We start from the raw sequence: 20,551 nt of genomic DNA, 5'->3' as shown, positions 1-20,551 counted from the left end.
TTACTTGAGATGAGGAAACAGATGCTCGCCATCACCAACCAGCGCCCACTCACGGCCATCGCTCTCTTGGCGATAGCCTCCCCTGAACTCTAAGTTACTTAATATCAATCAAAAGTCTAAAGGCAAAAAGGTTTTTTTGATTAAGTCTTCTAGGGTTTATATAACCTCTCTTTGCTGATTCTTCGAGTTCCGGGTATGTTGGCCTGCCCATTCTGACGTGATTTTGGCCCCCCTCATTGGTTGCCCATCGAGAAGGGGTTGACTCTTTCGGGTCTACCGCCTCCTCTGACTCAGCGTTTTCCTCCTGCCATAGTGTTTATGACCCACTTCATATAGCTCCTTCCTCAATGTCAGCGCCATTGCACTGCCGGGTTAGCATTCTAATGACTCAGGCATTCCCTGTTACAGTTCTTTGTAGACCTAAGCTTCCTGGTTCGTTTCATCATGGCTATTTCTTAATCTTACAGTCTAGCTACTATTATTCCAATTTTACCCCCAAAAAACTATATCTACAAGTACGTGACCTTTGCGCCATTACAATCAGAAACAATTGTTAAGCTGGGAGTGCACAGTCTGTACTTAGACCTGTCCACTATCAACTGAATGCGCAGTGCATTTGGTCGAGTCCGCTAACTGAGATAAGGGATGTTGGGGTGTGTATGGGTTTCAAAATGCCACTAGTTTCAGTGCGCTGCTTCTCCTAGTTTCCGAAATGCGGCTGCAACTACTGCACCGTCTCGCCTCTCCACTTCTTGGCGCATTCGTCACGCGCATGTCTGAGGCAAGGACTAAGAGCGCAGCCTGTACTGTGCTGACCGGTATCTTTCTGTCCCTCTGTACATTTAAACACTGTTAGCCCCGATGCTACGATTTGTATAAACTTGTAATTTACATACCATCAGTGCACAGAATGGGCAGTAGTTTCATTCCAGGATGATTTATCATCCGCGGGAGCTTTCGTTTTGGAACTTGCCCCACGGCGGTGTCCATGAGTCGTGAGGGGGTGGACACTCTCAGTGTGCATGGATTGATGTGCCGAATTCAGTGTTCCGATGTGCTTATGGCCCCTTTGTTTGTTTATGTGATTTAACTTGGCTAATGCCTTGTACAAGATGGATGTTTAGTGAGCGGCGAATTTGAAAGGCGTCGCGCGGTCTGGCTCCAGGGAATACCCCCCCCCCAAATGATAGGCTGTAAGTGGGCAGAGAAATGAACACGATAGGCCAGCCTTTCAACTATTTTATATCCGTGTTATATTTACTTAATTACAGTTTATTTGACATCATTTTCGGCATTTCATGCAGTATATCAGGAATGGATAAACTTATTGATTGTTGGAGCCGCATATGGCAATTTTCATACTGTTACATGTAGGGGCTTTACGCGTGACTGATAAGACGGATTTTGGATTGGATGATTGGATTTATTGGCACCTTATTCACACAACTTTGAACTACAGGAAATTACAGCGCTATCGCTGATCTACACACTTTACAGTTCACCGTTATACACACATTAGAGTTCTCCGTCTTCACTAGTCGTACCCTGGCAACGGAGTTATGAAGGAAAGATGAAGAAAGTCCTGTCAAGATACTCGGATTCAGCAGACGCGCATGCGCATGTTCAGAGGCTGGTTTCAGCAGTCAAAATGGCGACGATGCTTGAGTGTAATACCGAAGAGCAACGTTCTGTTGTGCGCAAAATGACTTAATGCAAAGGATGTTCATAAAGAAATGTCTCCTGTTTATTTCGGCTGGAGTTTGTCGAGTAAAGTGATTCACAGCTGGACAGAGAAGTTCTCTCAGTAATGACGCCCGACCAGGTGTGGAAGTCGCTGAGACAACAGACACAAGACGTCTGTGCTGCGGGCTTCAGCGCACTGATAAAGCGATGGGACATGTGTATCAAAGTGGATGCAGGACATGTCGAGAAGTAGATTTTTTCCAGGTTTGAATATCATATTGTGACGTGTTAGATAGCCGTTGCTCGGCGACGGACGTAAGGTAACGCGTGACAATATGTTTTACACTTTATACCCATATGTGTTCTAGTTGCTAGCTCTTCCTCCTTTTTCCTTGGCACTACAGCCCCAGTGAGCCTAGGCCTGCCTCCATGAACTTCTCCGTTCACTTCGGTTTTTCTAGATCTTACACATTCGGTAGTACTCCTTGGGCGGGTGATCAGCTCGTCGCAAGGCCTCTAAGCTCTTCCTCTTACTATCACCATATTTATCTTGAGGGATTGAGAAAAACTGTGGGAGATTGAATTCACTCTAGCCGGTATCCCAGCCGAGATCCAAACCGAACACTGCAGCATAGAAGTCCAGAGAGTTGCCACTTCACCAGCCTGCTCGGTAATAATTGTAACACTTCGTGGATCACGTGACATGTGACTAGAAGTTTCATGCTTTGAAGGAAACGCTGTGGGTAATGATGACAGACAGGTGCTGCCGTTTTCTCGGGTTTATCTCGAACATCGCGAGATGAAGGCAGCCAACCGTGTCGCCCCCCCCCCAACCTACCTACCGCGGAGAGTCAGTAGCATTGCGACTCGTTAAACATGGAATCGAAGAAGGCAGCGAATGATTGGCAGCTTGTCGCGTCGAGAGAGACGGAACTAGGAGACTGCGATGGTGTGAGACGTTCCCCGTCCCATTTGCATATACACGTATTTTAATATCGTGATAATTCTTCGTGTCTGAATCATAATTAGACATGAAATAACAGTAATTTTAAATTAAAATGAAGAAATTCCTTGAAAGAAACTGATATAATTTAATGTTAAGCTAAATTATATTTATTATCAGCAAATAAAACAAGCGGAGGGTCAGATTAATCCCATCCCCTTCCTCATCTGAAGAGTATTAACTTCTGGGATGTGACGCCGTATGGGCAGAGAGCAGCTGACGGATGTTTCGGAGCAAATATTGCCTCCATATTCAGGGTTAAAGAGTAAGCGAAACAAGTAACCAGTAACATCTAGCAGACGAGCTTCGGTGAACTTATATCTGAGTACACGGCATCATATCCCAGAAAGTAATAGGTCTGTAATTTTGAAAATCACCGTTTTGAGAAATTCCAGTCTGACAAATTTTAATACTGTTTAGGATTTTAAGTCCTCACACCGGTGGTTATGAAGAATTCTGTCTTCTGCGATATAATACCGTGTATTTCGTTGAAAGTCAACAGACGTTTCGGAGCAACATGTCCCCCTTTACCTCCAGGACGATTGCTGGTGCTCATTTCTGTTAATAGCGCGGCTGGAAGGATTAAGTTAATTGAAAAATCCAACATCATCGGGAATATAAAAGCGCGATCTTCCGGCTTGTAGCATAGCGCCTTAACCAACTTCGATTGCTGTATAAATATCGGTCTAATACGTTTTCATGTCTGCAAGTGTTTTACTTCGAAACGCCTGACAGTACTATCTAAGTTCTAATTTCTGTTTGTATGCAGCGTTATACTATATTTATATCGGTAACACAGTGCTCCAATAGAGCGGTGCTCGTTCTTGTGGCACGTATTTATTCTCCCGGTAGGTGTATCTGCCAGCAGCAGTGTCTCTGTCGTCATGTATCGTCAATTTAGTAAACATTTATTTAGAAGAACTTCTTGAGATACTTTTCTCATTTCTTTAATAATGTATTACGGCATGTAGACCCGTTGCTAGGCAACGACCGCGAAATAAGCAACTTGGTAAGTAATGGCTCGTAAAGAGGAACAGAGGAATGATGTTTTCTTCGCAGTCCGTGCCGATGACTGCACATGCAACAATAGAATACGTCATGTAACCATGTATAACTATAATTAATTCATATATTCCAGCATCATAAAAATAAATCCGATCATATGCTCTACCTATACCAGAAGGACAAACGGGCACTGCCTGGGAACCTTCAAAATCGGAGATATAGTTTCTTACTCCTCCTTAATGTAGTGTCTCTCACTACCACCCCCCATTTCTTCTTCTTCTTCTTCTTCTTCTATAGTCATGCCACCGCCAAGTCACAATCGCACTGCAACACAACAATGTTTTCTAAGCGGTTCGTGCTGAGATGTTATAAGTAAGACGGTGAGAAGTTAGTCAGTGAAGAGCTGATAGTTCAGTTACTGAGTTACGTGTAGATAAGCGCTGCAGTCAGCTGTTGTGAGTTGTCGGTCTTAGAAGCCGGTAGTTGGGGCACGGGGACAGTTCCAGAACCCAGAGGAAGGGGAACTCCCGCCGTTGGAGTCCGTACACCATCAATGTTTTGTGCAAAGTAGCAAAGACGTTTCGGGGAAATATATTTGCTTCATTTTAGTATGCTTGTCACATATTTTAGAACAAAAACGATCTCGAATTCGTCTGTAAGTTTACAGCTGGTGCCATCTAGATTTGCAAGTCATTATTGCTGCCGCTAGATTCGTGATCAAATGAGCACCTTTTTTGTCACCGTCAATCGGTTGGCAATTAAGAGGAGAAGCAGGAAAACTTTGGGCATAAACACGGTCCGTAAAAGGTTCACGCCCCCCATGTAGCATTTGATTACAGCTCCATTAATTAATTTAATCACGCCGCGGGTCTCAATACGTTCTTTGCACTGAGTGAATCGTATCTCTTCATAAGATTCGTTGCCGAAGTTAAACAACGCATTTCGATTAAATTTGGTATCTGGTGGTAGGCATTATACGATTTCGTGTTGAATATTGAGAAATTGCGATTATCCGAAATATACTCAAACCGTAACGATTTGTCATCGAACAATGTGAAAAATATTAGCCATAACGCCCCCCCCCAAAAAAAAATCATTTAACGCGCCAAGCGAAAATTCCTATATTCTAAACAAAGATATCTGTAACTAAGCGAAGCGTATTATGCACCAAACAAATTTTCTTATACACTAAACTAACCCTTATGTACGCCAAGAAAATGCTTTTATGTATAAATTGAGCCTGTTATGCGGTAAACAAAACCCATTTTCTTCTGTGTTCTTCCAGCGCAACTCAGTTCGAGCATCGTGAAATAATTCTGAGTGCTGAATAGACAGAGAAACTGCAGAGGAAACTTCAAGTGTATGCTACAGAATGGAATGTAGCAGTATTGTGTAGAACATCCTACCTTCTATATGCTCATCCCATCACCTTCCTATATTCGAGAATTATGTTTCTTTTTGTAGGGGGTAATGCGGTAGCGTAGTTGGTTGAGGCACTATGGTACGGAAGGTCCCGAGTTCGATTCCCGGTGAGATCTTTGGTTTCTTTCAATTTACCTAATCCTTCCATTCGCACTATGGCCTGGGAGTTGACTCAGCCTCTAACAGAAATGAGTACCAGGGATCTTCCTGGGGATAAAGGGCGGTCGGCGCGTAAGGCTGACAACCTCACTGCCATCTGTGAGCCGTTTGTCTAGAAAATGTGGGAGCCTCGATGCCTCACAACCGTATGGGCCTCGACGGCAAGTTACAGGGATAGCTTTATCTTTCCCTTTTAGCTTTTTTCGTTCATTGCGTGCACGTATTACGTAAATTCTTATTGTACAATAGAATTCTCATAATACGATGGGGTACCCAAAAGAAACCGAACTATTTTTTTTTGTGCGCAGAGCTTTTGTAGTACCGCGTTTTTGCCGCTATGAGCGCATAGAGCTAATATTCCTGAGTCGATAAGCCGACTACCGTTGCTTCAGAAGGTAAGGACTAGTTTCGGCAGAGTTTATAGTGACAACTGTTTTGTGTGATCGTCGTTTTTGCAATGGCTGATTTTCGTGAACAGCTGCGGCGGTGAAATTCTGCTTTTTGCTCGGGAAAAGTGGAACAGAAACTCTTGAAATGTTAAAAACGGCGTACAAGGAGGATGCTATGTGGAAAACTCAAGTGTTTGAGTGGTTTTCCCGTTTCAAAAATGGTGAAATGTCAATTGATGACAAACCTCGTTCTGGTCGTCCTTCCACGGCCCGAACACATGATAATGTTGAAAAAATTCGTGAAATCATCAAGGAAGATCGACGACGGACCATTGAAGAAATTTCGGCAAGATTTGTGGCAGTCGGGTGACTGGTTTTTCCATCATGACAATGCCCCTGCTCAATTCTTGACCAAAAATGGTATGACCCCTGTTCCTCACCCTCCATACTCACCCGACCTTGCCCCGTGCGACTTTTTTTTGTTTCCTCGAATGAAAAGAGACATGAAAGGAAAGCCTTTTGCTGATGTTGCTGAGGTGAAGGAAAAAACGACGGAGGCGCTGTCAAGCATCTCAAAAGATGATTTTAGACAATGTTTTGAAAAATGGAATAAAAGACTAGACAAGTGTATTAGTGTAAGTGGAGAGTACTTTGAAGGGGATTGAAGGTTTGTGCTTAAAATTTGAATAAATAAGTAAAAAAAAAATAAGTTCGGTTTCTTTTGGGTACCCCCTCGTACATGTGTAAACATTATTATCTTCTGGGCTGTGTCGACGTTTTGGAAGGTCCTGCTTATTCTATGTTCAGGTTACAAGCAATATTGGTAACAAGAACTGTTTTGTTAGAAGTCGCCTTGAAAATTCAGACGTTTCATAATAGTTGAAGAGTTATATATTCTTTGAAATAACGCCATGTAATGTATTAGAAGTCAACCGACGTTTCGGAGGAGCCTCGGTTCTGCTTGGCAGCCTGCTTCATGTACGGTTCTTTCGTGGCCTATTCTTCGACCTTGAAGATGGAGGCGACATGTTCTTCTGAAAGTCAGTTGATTTTCAGTGGACTGCAAGGAGTTATATCTCATAACCACCGGTGTTAAAACCTTTAACTCCTAATTTCAATATGTTTGGTTCAGTTATTTCGAGTCTTCCTGTAGACAGGCACCGTTTTCGCTTCATGCAACAGCAATAAAGCCTTCATGCTATTACAGTGTGAGGTGGGGTGTTAAAGAGTCGAATTCTGTTTCATATTTCCTCCAATTTAAAAAGCTATGTGTCTTGCGGTGTTCATGGTGATTTAGGGGGAAACCTCATGCAACGCCAGCGCAGGCAACCGGAGACTGTCCGAACCACAGCCTGTTTAAATTAATATACGATACGGCGTAAAAACAGCGCTAGAAATTTTAGCTGTGGAATTACATACTGAGAACAACGATCTTGAAACACGAACTGAACAACTTGAAGTGAGAAAATTGACTCGAAGACGCGTGTTTTGTGGTTCAAAGACCAGATCTTCAGCTTAATAACGCCCAGGTAGGTTTTATGAGTTGGGGCATGCGATCGGAAAAAGGATCGAACAGGGGTGGTTAAGAGAGGGTAGAAGGGAAGTGCAAGGTGACTGGGAGACGCAGAGAATGATTTGCAGGAGCTGAAAGATAAGGTAATTGAGGTTAAAGCCAAATAAGCTGTCGAAAAGAGAAACAAGGTTTTCAGAGTACCTGTAGTCAGGGAGTAAGTAAGTACTGCATGCTTTACGATTCATATCATCGTAGGTTTATTTATACTTTACTCCGTGGCTTTAGTCCGCAAGCGAACTATACCGACCGAGCGACGGCCGCTTGTCGGCGAAGTTAGTGCCACCTTCTGGTGTTAGAGGGTGTCGCGTGGTCAGCGTAACGAATCACTACGGCCGTTAATTTCGGTTTTCTAGACCGGAGCCGCTAATTTTCCATTCAAGTAGCTCCTCAATTATCCGCATGAGGCTGAGTGGACCCCGTTCCAGACCCACTACTTCTCATATCGAACCAGGGACCTCTGGATCTGTAGCGAAGAACTCTGACCTCTAGACCACAGAGGCGATCTCGTAGGTTTACTAATGATGCTAAAACGGAGCCAATCGAATAAAGCTGCAACACTTACTTTTAATTGTAATCGGGAGGGTTTCCTTTCGAATTTCGGCCCGGACACGGAAGTTCTGTGACTGACTGAGGTTTCTCGTGGCTTGTCGCAGTCCCAGGATTGTCTCTCTGCTCCCCTTCCTTTGCAGCACATTGTTGTCAAGGAATCGTTCGATGTTGCAAATAAATAAATAAATTTGAAGGAAATGTAAGGCCCGCTACTGAGGCGAGGCGCGTAGTGCGCACGAGGAAGATAAGAGCCCTGAAGGGCAAGAGCAATTTGGGGCCCTCGGTCTGGTTGCGGGGGAAACAGCATGTGAGAGTGTTTCAGAATGCAGGAAACAGAAGGGGAAGAAAAATAGGAAATAAGAATGCTAGGAGTAGAAATATAAGATGATGTGTGGGGAGAAGAAAGAGGTTATGGAGCAGGAATCGGAGGACAAGGAGAAAAGAGAAGAAAAGGAAGATGAAGGGGAGAAGGAGGTGGAAGAGCCGAAGGAGTGGTAGAAGCTGAGAAAGAGATGGAGCATAAAGTGAAGAATATGAAGAGAGAAAGAGAGAGATGATGATGATGGAGTGTAACAAAAAGAGGATAGGGCCAGAAAGAATTGGAGAAGGAGAAAGGGAGAAATAGGGGCGTACAAAATAGGAAGGGACGTAAGAAGAAGATAAAATGAAATAGGAGGAATGAAAGATAAAGGACTAGAAGAGGGATAATTAGAAGAAGAAGGCGGAAAGAAAGGGACAGTAATGGAATTTTGGGTTTGAGGAGGATAACGCAGAAAATGCGCCATAATTCTCAGAACTCTGCTTTAATTGAGAGCACAACGGAGCACAGCGCTGCGATGTCCGACCGGTGGCTTGGTCGTGGCGCGGAGGGCCCCCGCCCTATTCTCACGCCACTGCATGACCCCACCCCACCCCACCCCCGCACTGCGCGGACCAACCTGCACCCACTCGGCCCCAATGGGCTGCATGTGATGCCTTGGAAGACGCGCAGGTGTTGGGGCACCTCCGGCTTTCTGGCTGGCTGGGTTCTCACGGCCGGATGTGACGTCGTGCAGTCTGCCTCAGTTTTCAGGATATAAAATCTTAATATACTACAACTAAAAAATATATAGAAAACTGTCTTTATATTTAACGTTATTTAAAGTTGCCCCTGTGCTTAACTAATTAAGCACTGCGCCACGAAGGTGTATGGGGGAGTGGATGTGTAGATCCACATTTTCTTGACCTTGGCACTAGTTGGGGTTGAGTGGTCAGCTTCACGCCCCGACCGCTTTGCCCCCGGGGAAAAAGTCACCCTACCAAATAGGATAGGAGGTTGGGTGGACCCCAGAGCCGGTCTGGACGCTGCGGAGAAAATTCTTGAACCTATCGGGACTCGAATTCCGTCCCCTCGGTCGTCCAGTCCGTAACCAGTCGCTATACCGACTGAGGTATCCTGGTTCCTCTTTTTATTTAATCCCCTACATGTTTCGACCCCACTGTCCCATCATTATCAAGTTGTACAATGCTTAAATATTAAATATTCAATTTGTCATTCTGTATAACTTATTGAACATGGGTCCCTTGTTCTACGTTCACGCTTGATCTATTACACTCACTTGGATGCAGAGTCGTGAGGCGGTAAAATATGGCCATGAGCCCTGCTGGACATGACACCAAGAATGGCTGTGCTAGCGAGGGCCAGGAAAGTTTACCCTGCCCTGCTCCTGCTCAGTTGGGTAATTACTGCATACTCAAATAGTAAAATTTAGAATATGAATATGAAGCATGAACATGACAGGAGATTAAAAAAAATAGAAAATTAAATGTGAGATTTTACCTCAGATTTAGGCCTCGGCCGCCTTACCCACTGGGTAGGAGACAAAATGCACGCCAGAACCGATTTGTACGCTATGGAAAGGAGGAAAATCTCACTCGCTCCTACCAGGAATCGAACCCCAATTCTTCGGCCCCTCAGCCGATTGGCGGAGAGGCCTGTGAGAAGTGCCTGCTCCTGTCTGTGTCACTCGTCGGGTGGGAATTTCATCTCGCGTACAATGAGAGAAAGAAGATCTCTATCTGGACTGGAAACCCTACCGAAACCAAAACAAGAGAGGAAAATGAGAGAGGTAAGAAAAATGTATGGGATGAAGAAATGGAAATTAATGAGGGGGGGGAAGGAAAGGAAATTGAGAGAAAGTAAGGACGAATGAAGAATGAATAAAACAAAGAAGGGGAGGAAGGAAATGAAAGACACTAAAAGAGAGGGATAAAGGAAGAAAAGAAAGATGGGAGAAAATGAAAGGAAGGAAGTGGGTGAAAGAAACGAAGAAAAGAAATGGAAGAAAATAAATAGAAAGAAGGAAACAACAGAGGATTCTAAGAAAAGAACAAGAAAATTTGGTAAAGGAAGAGGTCAAAGGAACAAATGTGAAATACAAGAAAGGGAGGAAGAAGACATGCAGGAGAAGGAGGGAAGAGAAAGAAAGAGGAAATAAAAAAGACAATGAGTAGAGTGAATGAAAGAAGGGAGAAATGAAAAAAAGCTCAAGGGAGATAGCTGAATAATCCAACGAAGGAGTGGTAGAGAGAGAAGAGATTGATAGAAATGGAGAAAGGAATGTGGAAGGAAGAAGGAAGAAATAAATGAGTTCAAGGAAGGAAATGACGGAAGAGAGAGAAATAAAGCAAGATAGTAACTAAGTAATAAGGGAAGAAAATGAATGAAGAAGATTGATTGAAATAATAGAAGGAAGCATGGGAGAGAAGGAAAAGGTGACTAATGAAAAGGCAAATGAATGATTGAAGAATGGAAAGAAAGTGTGGAGAGGAATGGTGGCCGCCCTGCTGCTGTGTGACGCATGCGCTCCTCGCCATGAGTTCCGACATTACCTGAGAACACATTGTGACTTCTTAGTTCGATATTAGAAAAGACAGGCTGACTTGTAAATTGTAGGCAACTGCCGGCGTGGAGGAATGCAGGCTGCATACCTGGTTCCTCCCCTCTCGCACACTCCACTCGCTATCCCATTGATGTAGCAGCAAATGGTATACTACATGACGCCATTTTGTTCTTATTTTATACGTCTAATAGCCGGAGATGCGACTAGACTGAGCACAAGTTGGTTTATTGAATTTTTAAAGACCGGTGGTTACTATATTCACCACTCGCTTTAACAAACAAAACTCTGCAGTCTGCCCACAGAGTGTGTATGTGTTCCGTATGGTTCTCACAATAAACAGCGACTGTTTCCCTAAACATTTACCGGTTGGGCTTTGTAATGGAGTTGTATTGTGTTTCCTGTGAGGTACGGAATGAATTTGTATATTGTAAATATGTCACAAATGGAAGTAAAACAGCTGTAATAGAAGTAATAGGGTTTCTATATGTATCACTAGATTGCACCACTGTCCAGCTTCAATATCAGACGCGCATGCGCATGTTCAGAGGCTGCTTTCAGTAGTAGAAATGGCGACAGTGCTTGAGGAGTATAATATCGGAGAGCAGATATGTGTTTTGCGTTCTTTTTGTGGGCAAAAGACAGAATGTACAATATAATTCAAGAAATATCAGTGTAGTATACAAATAAAAGTATAAATAAATAAATAAATAAATAAATAAAATAATTTTTATTAAAATTAACCACATACACCAACAATTAAACCCAATCTTAACAAAGATTTACCAACATTTTAGAACAAAGAACAATAGAGATAAGTAAGTACGTGTGTAACCTACCAGATGATGACCTTATACGGTTGAAACATTGTAGAAAGCAGCTGTAGTGCATGACAACGTAGCATACCACGAGTCTACGAAAAGCACCATAGTCTATAACTACATCGCTGCCCCTGCTAGTCACATGATCAACCAAAGCAACAGGATGCTGTAATTCAACACAAATTTGAATGACTGTGTGTCAACATTCTGGAAACAGAAATTATTGAAGATTGCTGTGTTTTGGGATGGGGCGTGGAGTATACATTTTTGTGAGTATTTTTACGACGCTGTCACAACTGGTTTAGTTTTGAGTTTAATATGAAAATGGCTTATGTTAAACTTGAACCAATATTCTGTTTTGGCTGTGCTGTGAGGTGCATGTACTCTGTATCAGTCCGGTAGTATCGGAGATCAAGCATGCGACTTCCCGTTTATGGACTACTTTTAGACAAAGAACCAGTAACAATCAGTGTAGATCAGGTTAAACTTGAAAGTCAGTAACTGAGAGGTGACAGAGTTTGGAAAGTCCAGGCCTGAATGCTGTTCTCAAGTCGCGCCTTGCTTCGAGAGTTTACACTTCCAATAAAGCAGTTCTCTCTTCAAATAATAAACTGATTATGTTTATGTATGGGAACGCGTAATTTATTTCTTTTTTCATGAATTTGAGAGTAATGTGAGAATCTTACTAACACGAACACAAATACTGGGGTCGTCGGTGGTCACGCCTCTGGGTCTCTTGCAGGGGAAAATGACCTTTATTGACGCCACGGTGACGTGTAAATGGTCACCAAATACGATATTACGCAGAAGATGACGTTGCGATAGAATGGCTACCACTGATTTTTATTATTCAGTTGGTCCCAAGTTCGAATCCCGGCCCGAGGAGAAGCCATTATGATAATGTAGGCCTCTTCATGTACCGACTTCGTCGGCAAGTCAGCGTGTATAGCGGTAGTGAACCGAAAAGGATGTAGACGGAGGGAGTCGTGGCATGGTTTGTGAGAGTGTTCCGTCATTCGTCTGGAGAGACTCAGAAAAACCACGAAAAATATCAGTGAGGATTGTCTGGGTGCCAGTCGACATTCGAACCTGGAATCTCTCTAGTACAAGTCAGAAGACAATTGCAGTGTTTGTCGAAAAATGATTTTCTTTCAACAATAGCAATTATAACAGTATTATTATTATTATTTATTTAAACTGCAAATGGGTTTTAGCCCGGTGGACGTGGTACTACAATGAGACACAACACACAAATACACACTTCACACAAAATAACACACCACACTCAAACAAAACTACACAAACAACAAAGGACACTAGCACGCAGTAAATACAATGAAAATAACAGCGATTGTAATAATAATAATAATAATAATAATAATGTAAAATAATGGAGGAGCTGCAGGACAAGCAGAATAGAAAAGAAGAGAGGTGTACAAGTGCAACGGACAGGAAGAGGAAGAAGACCAAGAAGTAGGTGTAAAGAGGAGGAGAAGGTCAAAGGGTAAGAAAGATGAGTATGCGTAGAGGAAGAACGAAAATGACGGGGAATAAAAAGAAGTTGGAAGAGGAGAGTAACAGTAATAACCACAGTAACAACAACTATAACAATAAGCCCCTTTACTACGGATGAAAAAGACGAGGACGAAGACGGTGATGAAGAGTCGGCAAATAGAGAGGCGGAGAAGAGAAATAGCGGGGGGAGAGAGGAGGTGAAGCTTGACGCGAATCTTACTAATATTATTATTATTTATTATTTAGAAAGATGTAAAACTCTGACTAATATGAACACAAATGAACGGTCATGTTTCTGGGTTCGCTGGAGGGAAGGTTTGCCGATGTGGAAGTCACGGTGACGTTGAGAATTGTCACAGAAACTTGTATTCCTGTTACCTGTGTCTTGTAGCCCTGGGGATCAGAATGCGAGAGGCGGCATATGGCGCATGATCTTCGTGTGTGTGTGTGTGTGTGTGTGAGTGAGTGAGTGCGTGTGTGCGATGGTTGGGATTTGCCCCGCGAGTTAGTAAGTCGAGTATTGGAGCTAACTGCCAGAGCGAGTGGGCTGTTAGCTCTTGCAATTAGCACTCGTCGGGGGGGAGGTGAGCCCGCTTTGAACTATTTCTCGAGCCCCAAGAATGCGTGTAATATGTACACATTTCCGAGAAACCAGATCTTGTTGGAGAAAGTAGGAAAAATACACACATGAAATGGGCAACGGGGGATTTATACGTATTTACAGAGGGAGCCTCAGCCAGACGACAATGTTGAAGCATGCCAAGAAGTGGCGCCAATAAACACCTTGATGCTGATAGCAAACCCTCGGATTTCTTATGCAAATTCATTTGCCGTAGAAGACAATGAAAATATGGAATTGTGTGCGTGTAGTTCAATACTGGAGAGTTTCAGAACAAATATTTCCTCTTCTTGTTAACCTCGTGTAATATTGCATTGTACTGCTCTTAAAATACTACAAGACAATACAAGTACAACATTGTTTTAACTTTTTTAAGGTCTTGTAGGTAATGTTTATAAAACTCTTTCCTACCATCGTCAGGACACTTAGATGTAAATGGGAAATATTATTAAAATATGAAACTTCAGGTAGTGACGACAGCGTCGATATTACGTCGCTTTCAGTGATTACGCCGTATAGCGTCGAATGGTAGGATGATGGGTTGGAGACGATGTGGAAGGAAACGTCCGTAGTGAAATTGAATACTATCCCAGCATCTTCCAGGTTGGAAAGAAGAAAGTCCATGGAAAACCGTGGATATATCCGGGGTCCCAGAGGAGAATCAGACGGAGCTCCATCCTAGACCTACCTCTTCATATTACATTCTTGCGGGATGTGACCCTGTGCAAGTTCGGTACACACAGCCTCCATCTTCATGTGGAATACTGGGATACTGAGAGCCCTGAAATTGATGTACACTAACTTAGCCTGTAACTAGTTGGAGACCGAGGGCTTGCTGAGGTGCCTCTGCGAGGACAGATGCTCTTTGCGGCAGCCACCCACACTGAATCAGTATCTGGTCCGTCGGTACAGATCACGGCAGCTCCAACGCCCGTTGGTTCGTGCGCCGTTAGCGACAACGTACCTCCGACACGCTAGTCTGGGAACCATCCGCTGCTAAGCAACGACTCGGTAAACACTTTCCATGGAAATCGATTTTTGGAAACATGCCATCTCTGGGCGGGGGGCATGCAGTAGTGTAGTTCGTTGAGGCACTATGCTACAAGAAGGTCGCGGATCGAATCCCGATGAGGTGTTTTTTTTTTTATTTGACCTAATCCTTCCAACAGCACTATGGCCCTGGGGTCGACTCAGCCTCTAACGGAAATGAGTATCAGGAATATTATTGGGGGTAAAGGGCGGCCGGCGCGTAAGGCTGACAGCCTCACCGACATCTATGAGCCGATTGTCTATAAAATGCGGGAGCCTCGACATCTCACAACCCTATGGGCCTCCACGGCCTGTTACAGGGATACCTTTGCTTTACTTACTTACCTTCGCTGGGCAATAAACAGACGTTTCCTTGGATAGGATAATGAAAGAAGTTTTCTCTGGCCGATGAGCGCCGTGGTTCCGAGCTGACGGCCAGCACGTGATGCAATGTGGGCGCCTCTCACGGTAAAGACGAGAAGCGAGAGAATGTTGAAGAAAACCGAAGAGAAACTCTGCTGCATTGTTGTATATCCTCCATGGATATCACATGGAGTCAAGGCTCCACGGCGAAAAAGGAGTTTTAGCGAACCTTTGACTTAAATGGAGCTGTTTCCACAGAGCAACATGATGTAGTTATGTAGACATTTCGGAGGAACCCACCGCCTCTGTGGGTTATTCCACACCGAACCGAACCGAACCGAGCCGAACCACAAGCGCGACACATCCCCAAATCAGCCGGGAACTGTTTGTTCACACCAGCGACACTTTGCTCTGCAAGTTGTCTCAGCAAAATCAACACTGTGTCAGTAAAGATGCATTAGTGGGAACGTGTTTGCTGCTGGGTGGGGCCCCCCGAGGGAGGGCCCCACCTGTCATCTCGGCTCTCCAGCCCGCTCGATATTCAAACCAGTCGATAAGATCGCATCGTGTTTATGTATTATGGATTCAGTGGTGATGACGGCCTGTCAGCGGTCCTATATAGTGGGATAAAAAAGGAAAGAGAACCAGTTCTGAACCAGTTTGATTGGCCTTCGTAACAGGTGTTCCAGCACATCAGGGGCCTGTCTCACATTGCACACAAATTGGTTAGAATTTATGCGATTTCAGTGTGTTGAAAGCTCTGACCATCATAATCACATGAGCCGTTACATCACACTTTTATTAGAATGATGAGATTGGTAATACATGTAGAACGCATGTAGAAGACAAGTGCATACATCGTTTTAGGAGTAAAACCTGGAGGGAACATAGACGGAGAATAATATTAAATTGAATCAACGAAATGGTATGGGAGAGTGTGGATACGCACCGGAGAAGTGCGTACGAAGTTTTGGTAGGGAAACCCCGAAGGAGAGAGATCACCAAGGATACTTAGGCGTACATTGCAGGGTAATATTAAAATGGATCTTGAAGGAATGGTACTGGACTCTGAGGACTGGATTTCGTATGGCTCTGAATGAGAATCTGTGGTAGGCTGTTGTGAGCACGGTAATGAAGCTTCGGGTTTGTATAAAGTACGTGTAATTTGTTGAGTGGGTCAGTAACTATTGATCTCCTAATTTCTTCGATTTTTCCCCTGCTAATCGCCACTTCACCATTGTTGTATCCGAGCAAGGTATGTCTAGCGATAACGCTCTGGGCTTCCATTCGGAATGTGCTTGCTTCGAATCCAGGTCGGACACACACACTAACCTGGTTGAGGATTTTAGTGATTTTTCCCAGTCCCTCCAGGGAATTTCTTAGGTCAGTACTATGTCCTTCTAAACTGTTTCCGATTCAACATTCAGCAATAATGTTACTATTCGAAGCTATGCACAGTGCGCCGTGAAACAGCCCACAGTTAGCGTGTCGGCAGATGCCCACAGGAACGGGAATGGGACGGGAACTTGAACCGGTAAATCAAATGGGGGGCGGAACGGTGCAGGGGGGCATGACAACGTTTTGGTAATGACGTTTGTTTACGTGGAGATATGAGTCACGTCGTTGCCATAATTCCTCCACCTGTCAACGTGGCGTAATTGGAAATTATGGAGACCATTCTGCTCGAAGTTCATCCTCCACTTTGAACTGGCAGCGGTGTGAGACCTGGTATACGCGACCCGCCTGTGGTTCGCGCAACATACAGATATACGCTTTGTCCTTCCATAAGCGTACATAACGAGCCGGGGTGTCTCAGTCCGTGACTAGGCTATGGGCTTGGAGACCGAGTAATCGGGGATTGATTCCGGAGAGATTTCTTCTGTCCATCCATGATGTAACTGAGTTGGTACCGGTGGCACCCGGAGCGTGAATATGACATTTTGACTCCATCCTGAGCAGAGATTAAGAATGTATGGAGCTATACCTCCACTTCCCATACATCTTCGTGTCGTGCTTAATTAAGCTCAGCCTAACTCACTGAAGAGATTATACTCTGTATTGAAGTATTCCTTCGTTTTATCGGAACACTCCGTGAAGAAATATGGTGGCAGGGCTCCCTGCGTTCTTAACTCTGACGTTATTTACTCATAAACATGAGCGACAGGTGTCGGTATAGCGACGGGCTACGGGCTGGACGGCAGGAGTTCGATTACCTGTAGAATCAAAATCTTTCTCTTCTTCACGGCATCGAAACCTGCTCTGAGACTCAACCACCTTCCTATCCAAGGAACAGAGGGGGTTCTTTCTCTTGGGGTAAAGCGGTCGGGTCGTGAATCTGGCCACTCGCCTTTATCTAGTGCCGATGTCAAGAGTGGTGAAGCCGTATCACCCCACCTCTATATGGCATGGCATAATGCTTTAATTAATGAATCACTGAGTAGGATAAACCCTGCGGCTTCCAGATAACGAGATACTCTCGGAAGTGCATGAGGAGGACCGTTCGGAGCAGTCACAGGGCAGTGCAGAGCTTGCAAAATGAGCGAGCCAGTTCCTGAATTAGGGGCAGTGGATATTGGTTGCCTCAGCGGGGTATCGCAAGACGAGCAACTCTTCACACTAGCGGCCGCCTGCATGCAAAACTGGCCTATCGTGACTCCAAAAAACAATTATATGATCATATTTCTTTAGACGCAGGGCTGGGAAAGTAATTTTAGTCGGGAGGCTGATGGGTCCATATTTTTAAGCGGCTACATGCCCGAGGGGCTGTAAAAATCATATTGCGGAGTTTAAAAATCCTTCGGTTTTTATCGTTTATTCCCGTAGACTGAACAAAATATATAGATATTGTGACATAGAGACCCATTCGCAAGTAACAGCTGTGTAAGCAGGCGACAGAGCAACAGCCGTTACTAGGGAACAATTCTGTTGACACGTTCCCCCGGTAACGAGAGAACACACTGTAATGGAAAAGAAGTTTTCTGTGCGGTCCGTGATGGGGCTATAGAACAAGGATTATTCAGTTGAGAGTTACAGTTTTGAGAAATGAGAAGCTGGTAGCTGAGCCTGGAGACACTTCGGAAAGGGGCACGTTCGCTGTTGGAAGCCGCTACCAAGCAACGGCTAGAGAAGACTGGGAAGACTATGTCCTGTAGTTGCAGTGACCTTTGGAATGCGTAACTCTGTGAGACTGTCGTAGTTATTTGCCGTTACGAGTGTAAGGGCCCAGTAAATCCGATTAGCGATCCAAATCCCGTTTATCAGCTCTTATCACGTGGAAATATGAATGGAATACCCGTTGAAACCAGTCCCCGTCTTCAGCTTTGGCTGCCACAGATAACCCTTCCATCAAGCAACTGTTGTGCGTTACAGCCCCTGAGGGGTATACTGAAATCAAGATGCCCCTGAATACGCATGCGCTGGCCTTGATCTGAAGAGAATCAGCATAGAATTAATACACTGGGCACACCTCATGTCGGTAAAGATCGCCTCTGCAACACCGACTGAACCACTGTTGTCTGTTGCTTTCATGTTTTCGTCCAGTGTCAGCCAAACCCATAAACGTTGTCCTGCTTAGGTCGATCATACATTCTAATATTTTCTCGGGTAATGATGTTGACTGCTAAAACAACGCGTTGTTGCGTCTGTAAAGTCCTTAGAGTTGGTTCGTCAGCAGATAGTGACGTTAGACTGTAACTGTGTTATACTTCCCAGATAGATCAGGAAGCAATATCGCCATGTTGGATACACCGTTGAACACACAGGACTCTTCTTCCTTAGGGTTACCTGCACAGGGAGTGATGTACCCTCAGAGATGTCCTCTCAGCATTCAGTTATGCCTAAACATATGTAGTTTGAACATTACTTCAACCGTGAATTCCTTCTGAATAATATTAAAATAGTTCTTACCTCACAGGAAACACAATGCATCGAATCGCATAATGTTGAAGAGCCGGATACCTCAGTCGGTAGAGGGACTGGCTTCGGGCTGGACGACCAAGGGGTAGGAGTTCAAGTCCCGGTAGGGTCAAGAATTTTCATTTCTCCATGTCGTCCAGACCGCCTCAGGGGTTCACCCAGTCTCCTATCCAATGAGTACCGGGGGCTCTTCCTCAGTGGCAAAGCGTCCGGGGCGTGAAGCTACCACTCACCTTCAACTAGTACAGAGCTCAAGAAAACATGCTTTCATGGCGAATTGCTTAATTAGCTGAGCACAGGGACAGCTGTACTTTCACCGCATAATGTTGTTTGGAGAAAAAATACTAGGTACTTCAAGAATCGTACGAAACACTGAAATAAGATACTCTGTGGGGATAATGCAGAGTTTCTTCACGTTGAAGCAGCGGTGCATATAGTAACCAGTCATGCTCCAATTAAGGGTTAGAAACCCTTGGTTACCCCATTAGTTGCTTACAAACTCTTAACAGATTTTCTCCTAATGAGTCCTGTTTAAAAGAGATCTTAGATTGAAGTACTTTCACTGTGCGTTGACTATAGACAATATTATCTACTGGTACTTCAATGTTTCGGAGGAAATTGCTACTTCCATCTTCAGAGTTGAAAATTAAGCGAAGCGGGCCGAACAAGACAAAAAATATGCCACCGCAATCCGCTTGAGGAAATGAGTGTTTCAGTCATACCTTCGGTTCACATTTACACAGAAAGTGTTCTTCTTTTCCTTCATGCATTGTGAATGGTGGAAAGTCAGGAACCTGTGATAAAGCAGCTCACAGACGAAGGTAAAGAAACTAAGAATGTGCCCCAAAATGAGGCACCCGAAAGCCGCAGAGAGGTGTGACACGGCAAATACAAAATACTTCTTGTCTTCATCATGCCTACCTCGCTTCACACTTATTTTGTGTTCCTTCAGCCACTGATCTAGCAGTCCTGCCTCTATAAGCCTCAAAATGATATTGTCAACACGAACAAGTAAAGGATTTCCTTTTGCCATAAACATAGCGAGGCTGAATTTGAATATGTCGTCTTCAAGTCTACAGAGCAGGTGCGTGTTATTACTTCTGAAGCTAACGTCCAGACCGTTGGCGATTGTGGCCACATCGCCTTTGACGGCCGCTTGATCCAAACAGCTCCCCACATCAACACAGTATTTTCTTCTTTGTAATACCTTCTGGTCTCTGGCGTCATTGCCGTCTCTGTAGAGGTAATCAAGTTCGTGTACGTAAGCCAGTTTCAGTTCAGAGTCCAGAAGTTCATCTATATTACCGATTTGTTTCAGTACTCCAGGATCAACAAGAATACTTGTGTAAAAAGTTTGAAAAATCAAGTTAAATGCAAGAGAATACCATAACCAGATTGAAATAATGAACCTGACTCTCGTTGTGCGAGGCATTTCGGCTCCAGCGGCACCCACAAAGACCACAAACACTGTGTGAAACACTTCCATGACGCTGAGATAGCGTCTTGGTTCCCTTAAAGCCCGCTTGCTGCTGTATTGCGCAAGTTTCCAGGTCAGTAGCGCCACAAGCGCGTGCGCCATGGCAACTGTCACGCACAGGGGTGCTGAGAATATTGTGCTCAAACTTTC

At 44.2% G+C, this 20,551-nt stretch overlaps 1 protein-coding gene across 3 annotated transcripts in view; it reads left to right on the top strand.

The window, feature by feature from the left end:
- Positions 1-20,551, top strand: part of LOC117282949 — a 577,502-nt gene that overhangs the window by 242,184 nt on the left and 314,767 nt on the right. The gene's annotated exons all lie outside the window — the stretch shown is intronic.

This window comes from Cryptotermes secundus, unplaced genomic scaffold (genome assembly GCF_002891405.2).
Source record: "Cryptotermes secundus unplaced genomic scaffold, Csec_1.0 scaffold247, whole genome shotgun sequence".
In the NCBI taxonomy this organism is placed as follows: domain Eukaryota; kingdom Metazoa; phylum Arthropoda; class Insecta; order Blattodea; family Kalotermitidae; genus Cryptotermes; species Cryptotermes secundus.
The sequence above is the reverse complement of the archived record's forward strand: the minus strand, read 5'-3'. Positions and strand labels throughout refer to the sequence as shown.